The sequence below is a fragment of the Podarcis tiliguerta genome (assembly GCF_965153285.1).
Source record: "Podarcis tiliguerta genome assembly, chromosome: 17".
NCBI lineage: Eukaryota > Metazoa > Chordata > Lepidosauria > Squamata > Lacertidae > Podarcis > Podarcis tiliguerta.
Genome location: NC_139550.1, coordinates 16,484,609 through 16,500,873, shown reverse-complemented (window position 1 = coordinate 16,500,873; position 16,265 = coordinate 16,484,609). Strand labels below are relative to the sequence as shown.

Below are 16,265 nucleotides of genomic sequence, written 5' to 3'. Positions count from 1 at the left end.
GTCTCTCACACTAGCGATCGTCTATCAAATGAAGTTGAGGCATCTGAGCTCAAATTGCGCCTCTAACAGGAAACACGAAAGTGCCCCCCCTTCTTCTTTGATTGACGCCTTTCTTTGACCTTTGTTCTTCTGCAAGCTCTCACTGTACTGATAAAGTACAGTCTTTTCTCCTTCTGAGAAGGTTTTTTTTAGCCCACTGCCTTTGGCTGGCTGAGAAAGAGGCAAGTCTCTTTCTTCCTCTTCTGACTGACTACACCCCCACCCCCCAAATCAGACTGCTCATCTTGACTGTGGGAAGTCATGTCCATGACAATCACCGTTTTTGACACCTGGGAATTTCCATCTGAATTGTCCCCAACTCTCACCTTCCATTCTACAGTGGTGCCCCGCAAGACGAATGCCTCGCAAGACGGAAAACCCACTAGACGAAAGGGTTTTCTGTTTTGGAAGTGCTTCGCAGGACGAATTTCTCTATGGGCTGGCTTCGCAAGACGAAAATGTATTGCGATTCCTGGGGGTTTTTTCCCGCTTCCCACCCCCTTTTCCTAAGGCACTAAGATGCTAGTAGCCTTTTAGCAGCTATTCCGCTAATCCCTTAAGCCTTTAATAGCCGCTAACAGCCGCTAAACTGCTAATAGCGCTAATCTGCTAATGGGCTTGCTTCGCAAGATGAAAAAACCGCTAGACGAAGAGACTCACGGAACGGATTCTTTTCGTCTTGTGAGGCACCACTGTACATCACAGTTGTAAATGAAAGCTGCTGCAGTGCCCCCATAGGCTCCGCACCCCATGTATCCAAACCAGTTGTGCTCCCCTAAACCCACCTCTGTATCACTCCACTAAATAGAAAACCCTATCTTAAAATTGAAAATATCAGTCCACTTATTCTTTTTAAGGTGCTGCCTTCACCTTTTCCTATAGTTAAGGTCCAGAGTTTCTTAGCATATGACTGGTTTTCCTGTCCATAATATTGACATTTTATATGAAGTAGGTAATGGATATTTTAAGTGGCTAAAGGCATGTCTGACAAAGTCTAGATTACTGAAATGTTATAATCACCAACTAGATATTGGGTCCCCCTCCCCAGTCATGGATTAAAATGTTATTAATTGTGCCTTTATATATTATTCATAATTTATTAATGCAGTCTTAACAGAGGTATACTTAGTCAGATACAAATTGCCAAAGCTTCATTTGTTTAAAAATAAAGCAAATAGCCTCTTTTGGGGGAGAGGGCAAGATGTATAGTTTATTGTGAAATTCAAGGTGAAGGGTGAACATTCATCTTCTGCAACAGGGATGGGGAAGCCGTGGTCCTCCAGATTTTGTAGGACTACAGCTTCCATTTTCCCTGAAATTTTGCCATGAGTCCTGGAGTGCAGCTAATGTGGTGATTCCGCAAGCCATTGTGCAATATGCTTCTGTGCTGGCTTCCATAAAATTAGATACTTTGGCTAAGGAGGGTCCTCAAATTTACTTTGACGTTTCATGTGAATCTGGTGACAGCACTACATCATCTATCGAATATCTGACAAATACTAAACACCTCTGAATGTTAGTTGAAGGAAAAGCTGTCATATACACACTACCTACTATTAAAAATTGAAACTGAATGTCAGATGCAAATATGAGATGAATACCTGCCAAATATTCAGTAAGCATTTGGATGTTCAGGGACCACAGAGTGAACATTCAAAATTGCAGAGGGGTGCACTGTACTGCACCCAGCAGCATGGAGTTGGGGAGCTCTGGGTTGGTGGTCCATGGGTATTCATGCATTTGTAGTGCTGCAACTAACTTGGAGCTCCTCCCACCTTACCACTGCCAGGAGGCTGCCACCGCTGCTCTGCGTCCTTCATACACCTCTTCTCTCACATTTGTAAAGAAGATTTTTGAGGAGTATTTTTCTTTACGTTTCCGAGCACAATTCAAAGTGTTGGTGCTGACCTTTAAAGCCCTAAATGGCCTTGGTCCAGTATATCTGAAGGAGCGCCTTCACCCCCATCATTCTACCCAGACACTGAGGTCCAGCGCCGAGGGCCTTCTGGCGGTTCCCTCACTGCGAGAAGCCAAGTTACAGGGAACCAGGCAGAGGGCCTTCTCGGTAGTGGCACCTATCCTGTGGACCGCCCTCCCACCAGATGTCAAAGAGAAGAACAACTACCAGACTTTTAGAAGACATCTGAAGGCAGCCCTGTTTAGGGAAGCTTTAAATGTTTGATGCATTTCTGTATTTTAATATTTTGCTGGAAACCCCCCAGAGTGGCTGGGGAAGCCCAGCCAGATGGGCGGGGTATAAATAATAAATAATAAATTATTATTATTATTATTATTATTATTATTATTATTATTATTATTCGGAGCAACTGTAAGACCTTTGCACTTGAGCTGTGGCTTGACATTTGGAGAGTTGCTACCCATTGCTGGAAACCACAGGCGGAGATAGTGCTCTCGTGATCAGATCCTACTAGCAGGTTTCCTTCAGGCAATTGATTGGCCCTTGTGAGACCAGAATCCTAGACTGGATGGGCCAGCAGGGTTTTCTATGTGGGAGCGTTAAGGATAGTAGGAAAGGATATATAGTGGTACCTCCAGTTGCAAATGGGATCCGTTCCGGAGCTCCGGCCGCATCCTGAGGAATTTGCAATCGGAGGTGCTGCTTCTGCGCATGGCGTGGCACAGTTCAGCACTTCTGTGTATGCACGCGGCATGTAGAGCACTTCTGTGCATGTGCGTACAACGAAACTCAGAAAAATACTTCTGGGTTTGCTGCGTTTGCATCGTGAAAGATACGCAACCAGAGGTGTGCATACCTAGAGGGACCACTGTATTGAAACATTATCCTTCCTTCACTCACGCTAGTAAGTGATGTAGCAGAGCAGATTCCCCTTAATATACAGTGGTACCTCGGGTTACATACGCTTCAGGTTACAGACTCCACTAACCCAGAAACTGTGCTTCAGGTTAAGAACTTTGCTTCAGGATGAGAACAGAAATTGTGCTTTGGCGGTGCGGCAACAGCAGGAAGCCCCATTAGCTAAAGTGGTGCTTCAGGTTAAGAACAGTTTCAGGTTAAGTACGGACCTCTGGAACGAATTAAGTACTTAACCCGAGGTACCACTGTAGCTGGTAGCTAGTTTGCAGATTCGTTTGAATCTCTTAGTTAAGATTATTTCCTGGTGTCCCCTTTAATCCCTCTTAAAATAATAAAGACACGAGAGTCTTTCTGAGTAATGTAACAAAAGTTTGGTCACATTTCAGTTCATGATTTGATCCCTGAAAGGCAGGCTTTACTTTACATAAAGCAACTGTGAGTTCAGCTTATAGGGAGACTGAACTCATGTGCTGCTGGCTGAGAGCCAGCATACAACAAAATTACATTAAGACAACAAAATGGCTGCAGGAGAGCAGCATGACAGCAAAAGAGGAAACAAGACAAAACTGCAAGAAGACTGAGAAAATGTCTACATGACTCGGCTCTTTTGTGGAGTCAGCCAGGGCCATGCCCATCTCCCAGGTCACATGCAGGGGGAGGATGCTCCAGACCGGTGGAACAGGAAGTTACACTGACTGCATGTCCCCCTGCTTATGCCCACTCTAGGGAAATAAGGAATGTTGCATTTGACTGCACCAATGGATTACATCCCACATTCTTATTTTCTTAAGAGGACATTGACATGATGAGGACATTCATGTGGGTGCATCATTCAGAGGGCCTAACATAACCTGAGCTGAATTTCAGAGAAACAAGGGGAGAGTCTGGGATATGGAGGAGAACGAGTTTTCTAATTGCTTTTGAAGAGGAAAGTAATTGTTACTGGCACCAGAGTAAATTAGTTTGTGGGAATTTTACCTCACAAGGATCTCTCTTTTTGCTTTCTCTGAATGTACCAGTTTTTCATTTGATTCTCTTCAAAACAACAGAATAATGGGGTAGGTAATTGAGGTGGAGAAAAAAAACATGTGTGGGGATTTTAAAGACTAGGTACTTGCCAGAAAATTACAATACAGGTGTTTTTCATAGGAACCTGCCTCCCACATAAGCACAAAAATACACACCAACAGAATGTCTCAGAATGTTGGGATCTTTTTTGCATGTTTCAAATATAAGATTATGGTATATGGTTCTGATGGGGAGGAGGAAGGCAGAATATCTAACAACTTGCCCATCTATCCCAGCTGAACATCTGTAATACAGTTCTTTACACCACCGAAGCAGCAAATCTTATCTGTACATGTTATGTTTGATTATATTCAGTTGAGGGGAGAGCTCTTTCTTTTTACACTTAGGGGAATCTTTTCAATTGGTATTGTTTTTCATTTTGAAACAAGAGATCTAAAGAACCAAACATGTTGCCAAAGAGAAACCAAACATATTATATTTTTGTCTCTAGTACTGTTCTTTAAGTTTCTATGTCCAGCACAGCTTGAACAATAGGGAGTTCTTCAACTGGAAATCTAATCAATATAAGGAAATGATATGAAGTTGTCCTGGAAATTCTGGATCACTGAGTTACTAGCTTGCTGTCTGCTATGCTTCCTTCTGCCCCATTTCTGTAATAACTTTAAGCTAGGGAGGGATGAGGCTGTCCATTTTGGTCTCTCTCGATCTCTCATTTTTCCAGTCTCAGTTTCAGTTTGCCCCATTTCTGCTGCAGTTTGCAGTTGTTCAAACTCCGCACAAAATTCTCATGCACATTTCTCATTGCATATACTAACTCTATGCAATTTTGCCTCATATACACATTTTGCCAAGACATTATTTTTTTGCGATCAATTTCCCAGTATAATGCATTCTGCAATGTTATTTTCCCAAATATTATCAGTTTGTGCAATATATACATACACCCCAATATATACCTTCCCTTAATATGGACACTTTGGTTGGAGAACTGTATCACAAATTTTTTAGAAGTGAGAGTTTTGAAGGCTAGCTGTGTTTCACTTGACACATTAGTTTAGGAAGTACAAATTATTTGTTCTTCTAATACATTTCTTTCCCACTCATACTTTAAGCCAACATGACTTTGCTTACCTGAGGAACTGAACAGATGTGTTGTACCAAAATAAAGCACAGGTAAGATATTGACCCCAAATCATGTTTACTGTATTTTAGATTACTTAGCTTACTTCAGGCTTTGTGATTTTTTGGAGCAGGAGAATCTAGCATTTCTATATCATATCCAGCCTGTTGAGGGATACCACCCTGCCCCAATTAATTAATTCATTAATTATAAATATTTGTACACTTCAGTTTTATTTAAAAATATCGAAACAGTTTACAACAATTAAAATACAATGAGAACAGATCACAAGATGGCTACTGTGAAGCATTTTTGTATTCCTCTCTGCATAAGTTTGGCAAACAAAAGTCTTCAGAAAATGCTTTAAAGTCTATAGAGAAGGTGCCCAGGAATTGGGAGAGGGTTACATAACATAGACACTGAGCTAAATTATCAGGGCAACTTGGCAACTTTTGTGTTTGGCTTTTCATTTTGGCCCAAATATAAGCTGCACCTTTAAAATTGGAGGGGGGGGGAGAAAAAATACCCAAATATAAGCCACTGCATTCCTCACTGCTCCTGGCTGCATACTGGGGGGGGGGGGGCGTGCTGCTTTGCCAGTGGCCTTCCCCCTTCCTCAGTCTCTCCCTTCCCAGCCTTGGGGAAGAAGACAGGGGCCTACGCACGAGGCTGGTGCCGCTTTGTCGTGCTCCTGGCGCTGTTTGCCCCACGCTCCTGGCTGCATACCATAAAGTCGCGGATATAAGCCGCACTTTAACTTTTCACAGTCAGAATTTGGGGGGAAAGTGAGGCTTATATTCAGGCCAATACGGTAAATGACACTTCCTGAAACCGTACACAGTCCAAAATAAAGCTATCTACATACTTTCCTGAATTTTGCAATACACTTGTTCAACCAAATAAATATATACACCAAGGTGTGTATCAGGTGGAAAGTGTGTATAAATACATTAGATTCAGGTAGGTAGCCGTGTTGATCTGACACAGTCAAAATAAATAAATAAATTGTTCAGTAGCACCTTAGAGACCAACTAAGTTTGCTTGTATGTTAATTTGCGGTGTGCTATGCCTAATAAAGGATTTTGAATTGAATTGACCAACTAAGTTTGTTCTGGGTATAAGTTTTGGTGTGCATGCACACTACTTGAGATCTTTTGATAAATATACTAGTGAGACTAACTTAAAAAAAAAATGATTATATCAAATAAATAGTTTGCAAAAATGTAGATATTAGGAGAAATACACACTAAATTGTGCCCCAATTTCAATGAGAGTGGCTTTTTAAAAAAATTGCACACTGATGAGGAAATGTTGCATGCTGAATTTACAAATGGAACAAGGAGAAATGAAAAGACACCAACATTGACAGATTCACCCATCTGTATTCATTCCTAGCCAAAACCAAAATGAAATCACTTCATTTCATTGAAATCAAGCCAGGGTGAAAGCTGTGTATCAACACTGAAGCCAAAAAGAGTTGGTAACATTTGTTGGCATGGTAGCTCTAGGTAAATGTTATGCTTAATAAGGTTGTGATTGAAAGGTTAAAGGCTTTGCCATTCTTCACTCTTTATATTATGAGCTGGGAGTCTGAGCTTGGCATTTGTGACATCTCTTGCAGGATCTGAACTGCTCTGCCTTTTAAAGCTTGATCTCAGCTTTGTTCCACAGCAGCAGAGGACTAAAAAGAATAGCTGAAAGGCAATTTCTACAGCATGTGTGAGCCTATCAATGTGCCCCCCCTGTGGGACAGGCTTGTTTGATCCTTACCGGAGTACTTCTCAAGAGTTCAGATAGAGAGCTAGAATTACCAGCTGAAATAAGTGATCAGAGGCGTCATATAATGCTTGTGCTTCCCTGTGAATGCTTATAACTGCTCTCATTCAAGGTTGTCATTAGTGAAGAGATATTTAGTTGAAAGGAAACCGAATCTGCCTACCCAATTATTCCAAAATTTTATGCTTTTGGTGGGGATGAGATGATTCTGCTCTTATTATTCCTGCTGTAGAGTTAGAAGTTTAAGACAGACCCATTCGGTTCAACAGGACAGCTGCAGAATAGGTAAGAAAGCATCTGTAGTCTTTTGAGCTTGACAAATCTGTTCATGAGGCTGAAAAGGTGCCCCATTACTTCTTTTATGTCATCCTCTGAGTAGCTGCTGTCTTTTGCATTACATTTTCAGCACATTAATGTATATCAGGCACATTCAACTCCAAAGAGACAGTGATCTACTCCTAGTATTAAAAAACAAACAAACTGGCAGTGATCTACCCACTGACATTGCCCAGAGTTGCTGAACTTTTTTTTGGGGGGGGGTTAAATGCCCAAAGGTGTTGAGCTTTCTTTGGGGGTGGGGTGCCAAAAGTTCTCATTGCCCAGCTTAATTAATTCCGCAATCGACCTGCAGCACCAGTAGATCGCGACAGACCTGTTGGACATGCCTGATGTATATAATAAATGACACTAGAACTAACTCACTAGTGGAGGAGTCAGAATTCGACAACAGAACAGTGACTCAAGCCAGGGGAGTTGGGATGGAGTTGTGATTGACTAGATGCTAGAGGTGGAGGAGACTCTTGAGAGGCCCATGGATTGCAAGAAGATCAAACCTATCCATTCTGAAGGAAATCAGCCCTGAGTGCTCACTGGAAGGACAGATCCTGAAGCTGAGGCTCCAATACTTTGGCCACCTCATGAAAAGAAAAGACTCCCTGGAAAAGACCCTGACGTTGGGAAAGATGGAGGGCACAAGGAGAAGGGGACGACAGAGGACGAGATGGTTGGATGGTGTTCTCAAAGCTACCAGCATGAGTTTGACTAAATTGTGGGAGGCAGTGAAAGACAGGAGTGCCTAGCGTGCTCTGGTCCATGGGGTCACGAAGAGTCGGACATGACTAAATGACTAAACAACTAAACAACAACAACAGCAGGTGCTAGAGGACTAGTCTCTTTGAATGGATAGTGAACTTCATTAAAACTGCATGACTTGTGGCTGACCTGGCACCCACTCCTGACAGGCAAAACCTCTGGCACCAACCCCCACAGGATCCTGGTACTACTTCCTACTCCTCACTGCCATCTGGCATCTACCGCCCGGCACCTCTCACCCACCATTGCTGCTCCTCCGTTCCGCGGCAACGTCCCCTGCCACTAGCGTGCCGGGTCCAGCAGTGGAGCAAGTCGATCAGGTGCCTGGGGCGGTGCACATGCCCTGCGCCCAGGGGTGGAGCTAGCCACCTGTGGGGGCGGGGCCAGCCACCCATGGGGTGGGGCAAGCTGGGGCAGGACACTCTGCAGGGACTCTGTGAAGTCTGTCTGCCTCCTCCTACTCAGCCACCCTACAACTGAAGGGGAGGCGGCAGGTGGACCGTTTGGGGCAGTGCAGAGCGGACGCGTGGAGAGACGCGTGGCTCGGGCACGCTGCAGGTCCCTCAGTGAGTGCCGCCTGGCATTTTGTCACCCTCCTCACTGGTGACACCTGGGGCGGACTGCCTCCACTGCACTCCCCTTCTTCCACCCCTGGCCAGGTCTTTCCCAAGCTACCGCTAGGTGCCAAAAAGGAGGGATGGCAGCAAGCAGGCCATGGCAGGGGCCACAGCCAGAGTGATGAAGGAGCAGGAAGAGGCAGAAAACACCTGGCAGTGGTGATCGCTTGGTGCCTAGCAGTGGTGTGCACCCCCAGGAGCCTGTCACTGTGAGTCAACTGCTTCACCATGCCTTGTAGGCAGGCTGGGCCTGATCAAATGTTTTCTTTTTAAAAAATAAAAATAAAATCTGTTTTATAGCATCTTCGGTGGTAACAAGTTGATTTTACCTATCTTAATTATTTTTAACCCTATTATCCTTATTGGTTGTTTCTTTCTATCCTAAATCTCCAGGTCACTTGAAATGGGCCAATAATATATTAACCAACAGCCATTGCATCTTTGGGCCAAAATGAGAGCATTTTGTTCTGCATTTCGACTTATGAAAATGTGTTTCAGAAATATAAAAAAACCTATAAAAGTTTAGTAGCTTCAATAACACTGGGAATCTGTTTTAAATTCGTTTTATTTCTGCTGTAACATCACACCGCTTACCTCATTTGAAAAGCGCCTCTTTCCCGGCGGTTAGCAATCACCCATCAGTTATAGCGGAGTCGGACATGGTCTGTTAAATCCATGGTAAAAATTAGGAACCGTGGATGTTAATACCCCTTTAATTGCTCTGCCAGCAAAAAGCTGGGCAGAATAGCAAGCATGAATCCTGACAAATATTTCCTATAAAAACACTTTCGGGTGGCACAATGAGTTCCTTTTTTTCCAACTTTTTATATCCCATTTCATGGCTTGCCCTGACAAGAAAAGTAATGTTTTGGCGAGGTTAGGGAGATTGCTGCCTGTTTTCATAGCTGGAGTCATTGAGAAGCCTTTCCTTTATTAACCCCTCAGCATCAGTTTCTATTTTGTCAAGAAAATAAATATGATGTGAGCACTGAATATTAAGTAGAAGAATGTCTGTTTTTCTTCCTTGGTTTGTGTTTATTTTGTCCAATGTAACTTGCCTTAAAAGAAACATCCTACAGGGATGTTTGATATATAATTGTTTTGGCAACAGATTGTAATAATTAACATCAATGATATTAGGTGTGTGTGTGTGTGTGTGTGTGTGTGTGTGTGTGTGTGTATTCCTACCTCGAAGTATCTCTGCAATGTCTCAGTGTTCCTATGCCTTGATTAAGAACCCATCTGCTCTATACATTTAAAACAGCACCATACCACTTTAAACAGTCATGGCTTCCCCCAAAGGATCATGGGAATTGTAGTGTGCTAAGGGTGCTGAGAATTGTTAGGATACCCCTTCTCCATTCACAGAACTACAATTTCCTGGATGGTTTCACAATCAATCCCTCTTAGCTCTCTGAAGGGAATAGGGCTCTCTTAACAACTCAACACCCTTGGCAAACTATGGCTCCCATAATTCTTTCAGAGTGAATGATACTGCTTTAAATGTATAGAATATTTTTTATTATTATTATTTCAACTGTGTCAGACCAACATGGCTACCTACCTGAATCTAGAATAATTTAAAGGTGGGACTCAGTTTGGCAATCCCCTCATTATAATATTATGCCCATCTATAAATTGCCCATTTTTATACAGTATGAGCCACTACCATCTGTCTCTCTGTGTGTATGTGTGTGCCCATTATCATTTTTCATAAACACCCCCCCTCTATTTTTCTTTTTTAGATCATGATTTGCTTATACACATTGAACAAGTCAGAACTGGTTTGTTAAGTCAATAAAGTAATCATTGTTACCATACCAACTCGGGGCTGATGCGATCTCTGTAGAGCTCAGTCAGAGAACACACAGAAGCCTTGATATTCGCATCATGCTGTGCTCTCAAAGGAAGCCGACTATTTTTACCCCTGTCCTGCGGTGCTCATGAAATAAATGTGTAAAGCATTCCAGATAGCTAAATAAAACTATATGCTCTATGATCCAGAGGGGAGAGTCAGAACTGAACGCCTATCATTTTGGAAGGAAGGTGGGGCTGCATAGACACTTGGAATGGGCAGCGCAATCTTATTCTGCCATGATGCTGGATTTGAGCTGCTTTGATGTTGGAATGTCTGCTATCTCCAATACATGCACTCTGCCCAAGTCAGGAGGGGGAAACACTGTAGAAAGAAAAAATCAAATGGCGCAAAAAAATAAAGAGGGGAAGGATTCCCTGACATCAATACCAGGGAAGATTCTGGAGCAGATCATTAAGCAAACAATCTGTGAGCACCTAGAAAGGAATGCTGTGATCACCAATAGTCAGCATGGATTTCTGAAAAATAAGTCATGTCAGACGAACCTGATCTCATTTTTTGACAGAATTACAAGCCTGGTAGATGAAGGGAACGCAGTGGATGTAGTCTACCTTGATTTCAGCAAGGCATTTGACAAGGTGCCCCATGATATTCTTGTAAAGAAGCTGGTAAAATGCGGTCTTGACTATGCTACCACTCAGTGGATTTGTAACTGGCTGACTGACCGGACCCAAAGGGTGCTCATCAATGGTTCCTCTTCATCCTGGAGAAGAGTGACTAGTGGGGTGCCACAGGGTTCTGTCTTGGGCCCGGTCTTATTCAACATCTTTATCAACGACTTGGATGATGGACTCAAGGGCATCCTGATCAAATTTGCAGATGACACCAAACTGGGAGGGGTGGCTAACACCCCAGAAGACAGGATCACACTTCAAAACGACCTTGACAGATTAGAGAACTGGGCCAAAACAAACAAGATGAATTTTAACAGGGAGAAATGTAAAGTATTGCACTTGGGCAAAAAAAATGAGAGGCACAAATACAAGATGGGTGACACCTGGCTTGAGAGCAGTACATGTGAAAAGGATCTAGGAGTCTTGGTTGACCACAAACTTAACATGAGCCAACAGTGTGACGCGGCAGCTAAAAAAGCCAATGCAATTCTGGGCTGCATCAATAGGAGTATAGCATCTAGATCAAGGGAAGTTATAGTGCCACTATATTCTGCTCTGGTCAGACCTCACCTGGAGTACTGTGTCCAGTTCTGGGCACCACAGTTCAAGAAGGACACTGACAAACTAGAATGTGTACTGAGGAGGGCAACCAAAATGGTCAAAGGCCTGGAAACAATGCCTTATGAGGATCGGCTAAGGGAGCTGGGCATGTTTAGCCTGGAGAAGAGGAGGTTAAGGGGTGATATGATAGCCATGTTCAAATATATAAAAGGATGTCACATAGAGGAGGGAGAAAGGTTGTTTTCTGCTGCTCCAGAGAAGTGGACACGGAGCAATGGATACAAACTACAAGAAAGAAGATTCCACCTAAACATTAGGAAGAACTTCCTGACAGTAAGAGCTGTTCGACAGTGGAATTTGCTGCCAAGGAGTGTGGTGGAGTCTCCTTCTTTGGAGGTCTTTAAGCAGAGGCTTGACAACCATATGTCAGGAGTGCTCTGATGGTGTTTCCTGCTTGGCAGGGGGTTGGACTCGATGGCCCTTGTGGTCTCTTCCAACTCTATGATTCTATGATTCTATGATTTTGTTCTCTTGCGCTATTTGAACCAAGGTGTACTGATATGAAATGTGTTATTTCATTGATTTATGGTATGCTCATGGAATAATACATGGGCAATGCAGAAGGTTACGCTTAGTTAAAGCTATGGTTTCCCCAGTAGTGATGTATGGAAGTGAGAGCTGGACCATAAAGGCTGATCACCAAAGAACTGATGCTTTTGAATTATGGTGCTGGAGAAGACTCTTGAGGGTCCCATGGACTGCAAGAAGATCAAACCTACCCATTCTTAAGGAAATCAGCTCTGCGTGCTCACTGGAAGGACAGATCATGAAGCTGAGGCTCCAATACTTTGGCCACCTCATGAGAAGAGAAGACTCCCTGGAAAAGACCCTGATGTTGGGAAAGATTGAGGGCACAAGGAGAAGGGGACGGCAGAGGATGAGATGGTTGGACAGTGTTCTCGAAGCTACCAGCATGAGTTTGACCAAACTGCAGGAGGCAGTGGAAAACAGAATTGCCTGGAGTGCTCTGGTCCATGGGGACATGAAGAGTCAGACACTACTAAACAACTAAACAACAACAACAACAAAAAAAGAATGACACTATAAACTTAATCCTGTGTTTATTACTATTTTTGTGTGAAGCCTGTATATATTATTATTATTATTATTATTATTATTATTATTATTATTATTCAGAAATGCCAGCTATGCTTCCAGTGGACATGCTGCAGCTGTCCACCAATCCCAAGAAGTGATGGAGGTGACACCTTCACAATTCTTAGAAACTGAGATTTATACACTCTGGGAATGGGAAGAACTGTGTCAGAGAGCAAGAGACTTCACACAGTGTTTCCAGGTGGGTGGGTGGTTAGAGAGTGCTTAGGTGTTCACTCTTTCTCCTTGTGCATCTTTTCCTCTCCCCTTTTCTTCACACCTGTTGGTGGCCTGTCCATTATTCACACTAAAATATCGTTTTCCATCAGAAAGGTTTTTATACTGATAGCATATTGTGATCATTCAGGGAGCTATGACTGCCATTAAAGCCTGTCCTTTGGAATATATACTATATTATGCAGTCATGAACTTCTATATTAATGTCATTTGACCCTTGGCAATATTAGTCTATAGAGGGATGTTATCACTTCATTTGAAGGATTGCTACATTAACTTCTATAAGTGATGAGCTCTGGCACCATTCATGTTGAAAAAGATCACATTGATTCATTTGCAACACCGGCACTTCTAAGGAGACTTTGTTTTGAAACACGATATATTGCTGTGACCCTCGGTTTCTTTAACTATTGTCTGCTGGGGAACTTTCCCTTCCGTTAGGATCATTCTTTTCATATTTTGTCTATAAGTGAACAACCAAAACAATAGTTTTACTTCAATTAGTAGTAGAAAGATGTCCACCCCATGCCATTTCAAGTCCCGTCCACCCCAGTTAACAGGGAAAAAGCTCCCATTTCCAACACATGGTCACAATTGTGGACAATGTCCCGGCTCCCACTATATGAGAGGAAGATTGTGGGTATACAGAAACCTTTATTGCTCAAATCCTTACAGTGCAGAAAGCTGAGTAAATAGGCAGAACATGTGCCAGGCAGAGGGAGGCAATGTTTTAGCTGCATCCGAGTTCCGTTGTCAAGCAAGTAGGGGCTAGGTGTCTCCAAGGAACTCTTACTTGAGAGCAGAATCCACATAGGACGTCTGACAGTCCAGGGATCAGAGAATCCAGATGATCACAGAGTCAAGGGTTTAGATGGAGAGCAAGAAGCAACAAGGTAGGGGCGGGAACTACCGGCATTGTTTCCAGCATCTGACTGCTGCTGAGAGTTCTGTTTAAGATAAGGTTACCAGACATCCCTGTTTCCTAGGGACAGTCCCCGGATTTACAAATCAGTCCCTATACAAAATCCATTGAAGTTGAAAAGTGTCCCCGGATTCATTGAAAAAAAATCTGGGAACCTGAAATATTCTTGGAGTCCTGTAGTGATTTCATGCTCTTTATTGCAGATTGTAAAACAGTGATTGAATTGCCCCCCAAACCTCAGGCTTTTATATGCATTATTTACACAATGAGTCCCGTCTGATTGGCTGATTCTGCTTCCCTCCTGGAGCCTTATTGGTCTTTTCCTGCAGGTCAATCAGTTGTTTCATTCTAGGATTCTACTTGCCTATTGTTCTCGGATCCAAGCTTAGTACATAACAGAACCTTAGTTTAAGAGTGCCAGAGCCAGCTGGCTCTCATCAGTGCCTTTTCCTCTGTGGAGGTTGATCAGCTGCAGGTGGAATCACTCACCTTCTCCCCCTTCAGGCTGCTGTTCAGCAGGTGAAGCTGACTTCTGGCCCATAACAAGCAAACTAAAACGTCGATCCAACCAGCAAGCAAGACATGTCCTGCAATCCTATCATATGGGAATGAGAATGGCGCAACTTAGCATGGCAAAGGGCACTGGGAAAGCGAAAATGCTCTATGAAGGCTGAGCCTGAATTATCTGTTCACACTGGGGTGATGAAGATGGCATTGCAAACACTCGGGAACAGAGTGACAGCCTCCTGCTGGTGGCATGCTCTGGTAATGCTGTAGGTGGAGTTGGCATAATAGGCAGAGCATGTGCAGGTGCCCTACACCGTGGTGACTTGTGGGGCAGGGCAAGAGGCAGGCACCCCACTAGGACCTTTCCTGAGATCCACTTCCCCAAGCAGCTCCCTGGGCTCCCTAGACCCTGGTATGCTCTGCCCCAACCTATTGGATCTCCCCCCCCCCCCCAGGATCGTATGGGGCCAACTACTCCCTTTAGTTTTCATCTGGCCAGTCCCTGTCCACCACAGCCCCAATGCTTCCCCATTGCCCAGGACAAACACATATAGTATGGGGCAATGGCAACATATGGTTTTATTACATTGTTTGTTTTCTATTGCATATTTCTAACCTTTGTTCCACCAAAGAACCCAAGGCTATGTTTGGGTGGACACGGATCAGGCCCAGACCTGCTGTACCTTCAGTAGATCTGTGGCCTCGGGTGCCTTCAAATCATAGCCAGGGATTATCCTCATACTGTAACCGATCTTAAACAAAAATCCAGTCACATGACTCAAGCACCTTCTGTTGGGAATAATTTTTAAAAAGAGTGGTTAATCTCCAGTGTAATGATTCAGTTGTAATCTTTGAATGGGCTTTGAATGGAACTCCACAAGTTAACGGCTCATAAGACAGAGGTCCCATACCTGATAGAAATATATCAGAGTTCATGTAAACACAGGGAAAACAGGATTTAAGAATTTCACTATGGTGGCTTTTGAAATAGGCCCAAGGGTCTTCACTACTCTGTGAGGCGCTAATTTACCTGGGAACTTCATAGTTGCTATGGTAATTGGCTCTCAAGATGTCCCCAAAATACCTCTTATGCAGTTGTAGCCATAGGTTAATTTAATATTCTTATTGCTAAGCAATACTTTGATTCAGTGTCATTATGTTTTGAGTTATATATTTCTGTCTGGAAATGTCAAGGCAATTCATCCCTATTCGTTTTTAGGACTTTTGTGTTCTTCTTGTTTAAAAAGAGTTAATTGCATTTTCCCCTCTGGCACAATTTATTTGTCTGGGTTTTATTTGTAGGTGGAAAGAACAGCAACAGGACACTGAGCTGAAAAGCAAATGCTATCAGCCTGGAACATGATATTAAGTGTGTAATTTAGGGCACTACTAGACAGTAGTAGTTCTATGTATTGTGTGGCAAGAGGTCTCCCCTACCCTTCGTTCCTTCCCAATACCAAGAATAAGAGGCATGATAACAAATATTTGGGTGAAATCAGGCCACAACTTTATTGACTACAGATATAAGAGGTTTGGCATAGGCATTGGGTAGACCCCATCGCTTCTGGCCTGCCTGCTGGAATAATTGTGTTTGGGGGTCAACCAGAAATGAGGGAGTCCCTGACCTCTACATCAAGGGGTAACAGCCCCACTGGATTGCACCTGGGAAGTGCTCTGGCCCCTTGCCCCCACCTGAGTGTCCAGATAGCAGCATATCTCCTGGATCCATTTAATGGGATACCCATTTCAGAGGGGCCAGGCAGAGGCTACAACCTTCCTTCCAATCAAGACTACACCTGTCCAATGCCCAAACAGCCAAAGTTGTGACACCATGAGGGTGGTAAAGCCCAGAGGGCTGGAAGCAATTTGCCAACTGGGAAAATT

At 43.4% G+C, this 16,265-nt stretch overlaps 1 long non-coding RNA gene across 1 annotated transcript; it reads left to right on the top strand.

Annotated features, from left to right (window-relative positions):
* Nucleotides 1-14,296: 14,296 nt before the first annotated feature.
* LOC310668223 lies at nt 14,297-15,876 on the top strand. The gene is made up of 2 exons (XR_014506662.1): nt 14,297-14,393; nt 15,684-15,876. It is a non-coding gene; the product is annotated as an uncharacterized lncRNA (long non-coding RNA).
* The last annotated feature ends 389 nt before the right edge of the window (nt 15,877-16,265 follow it).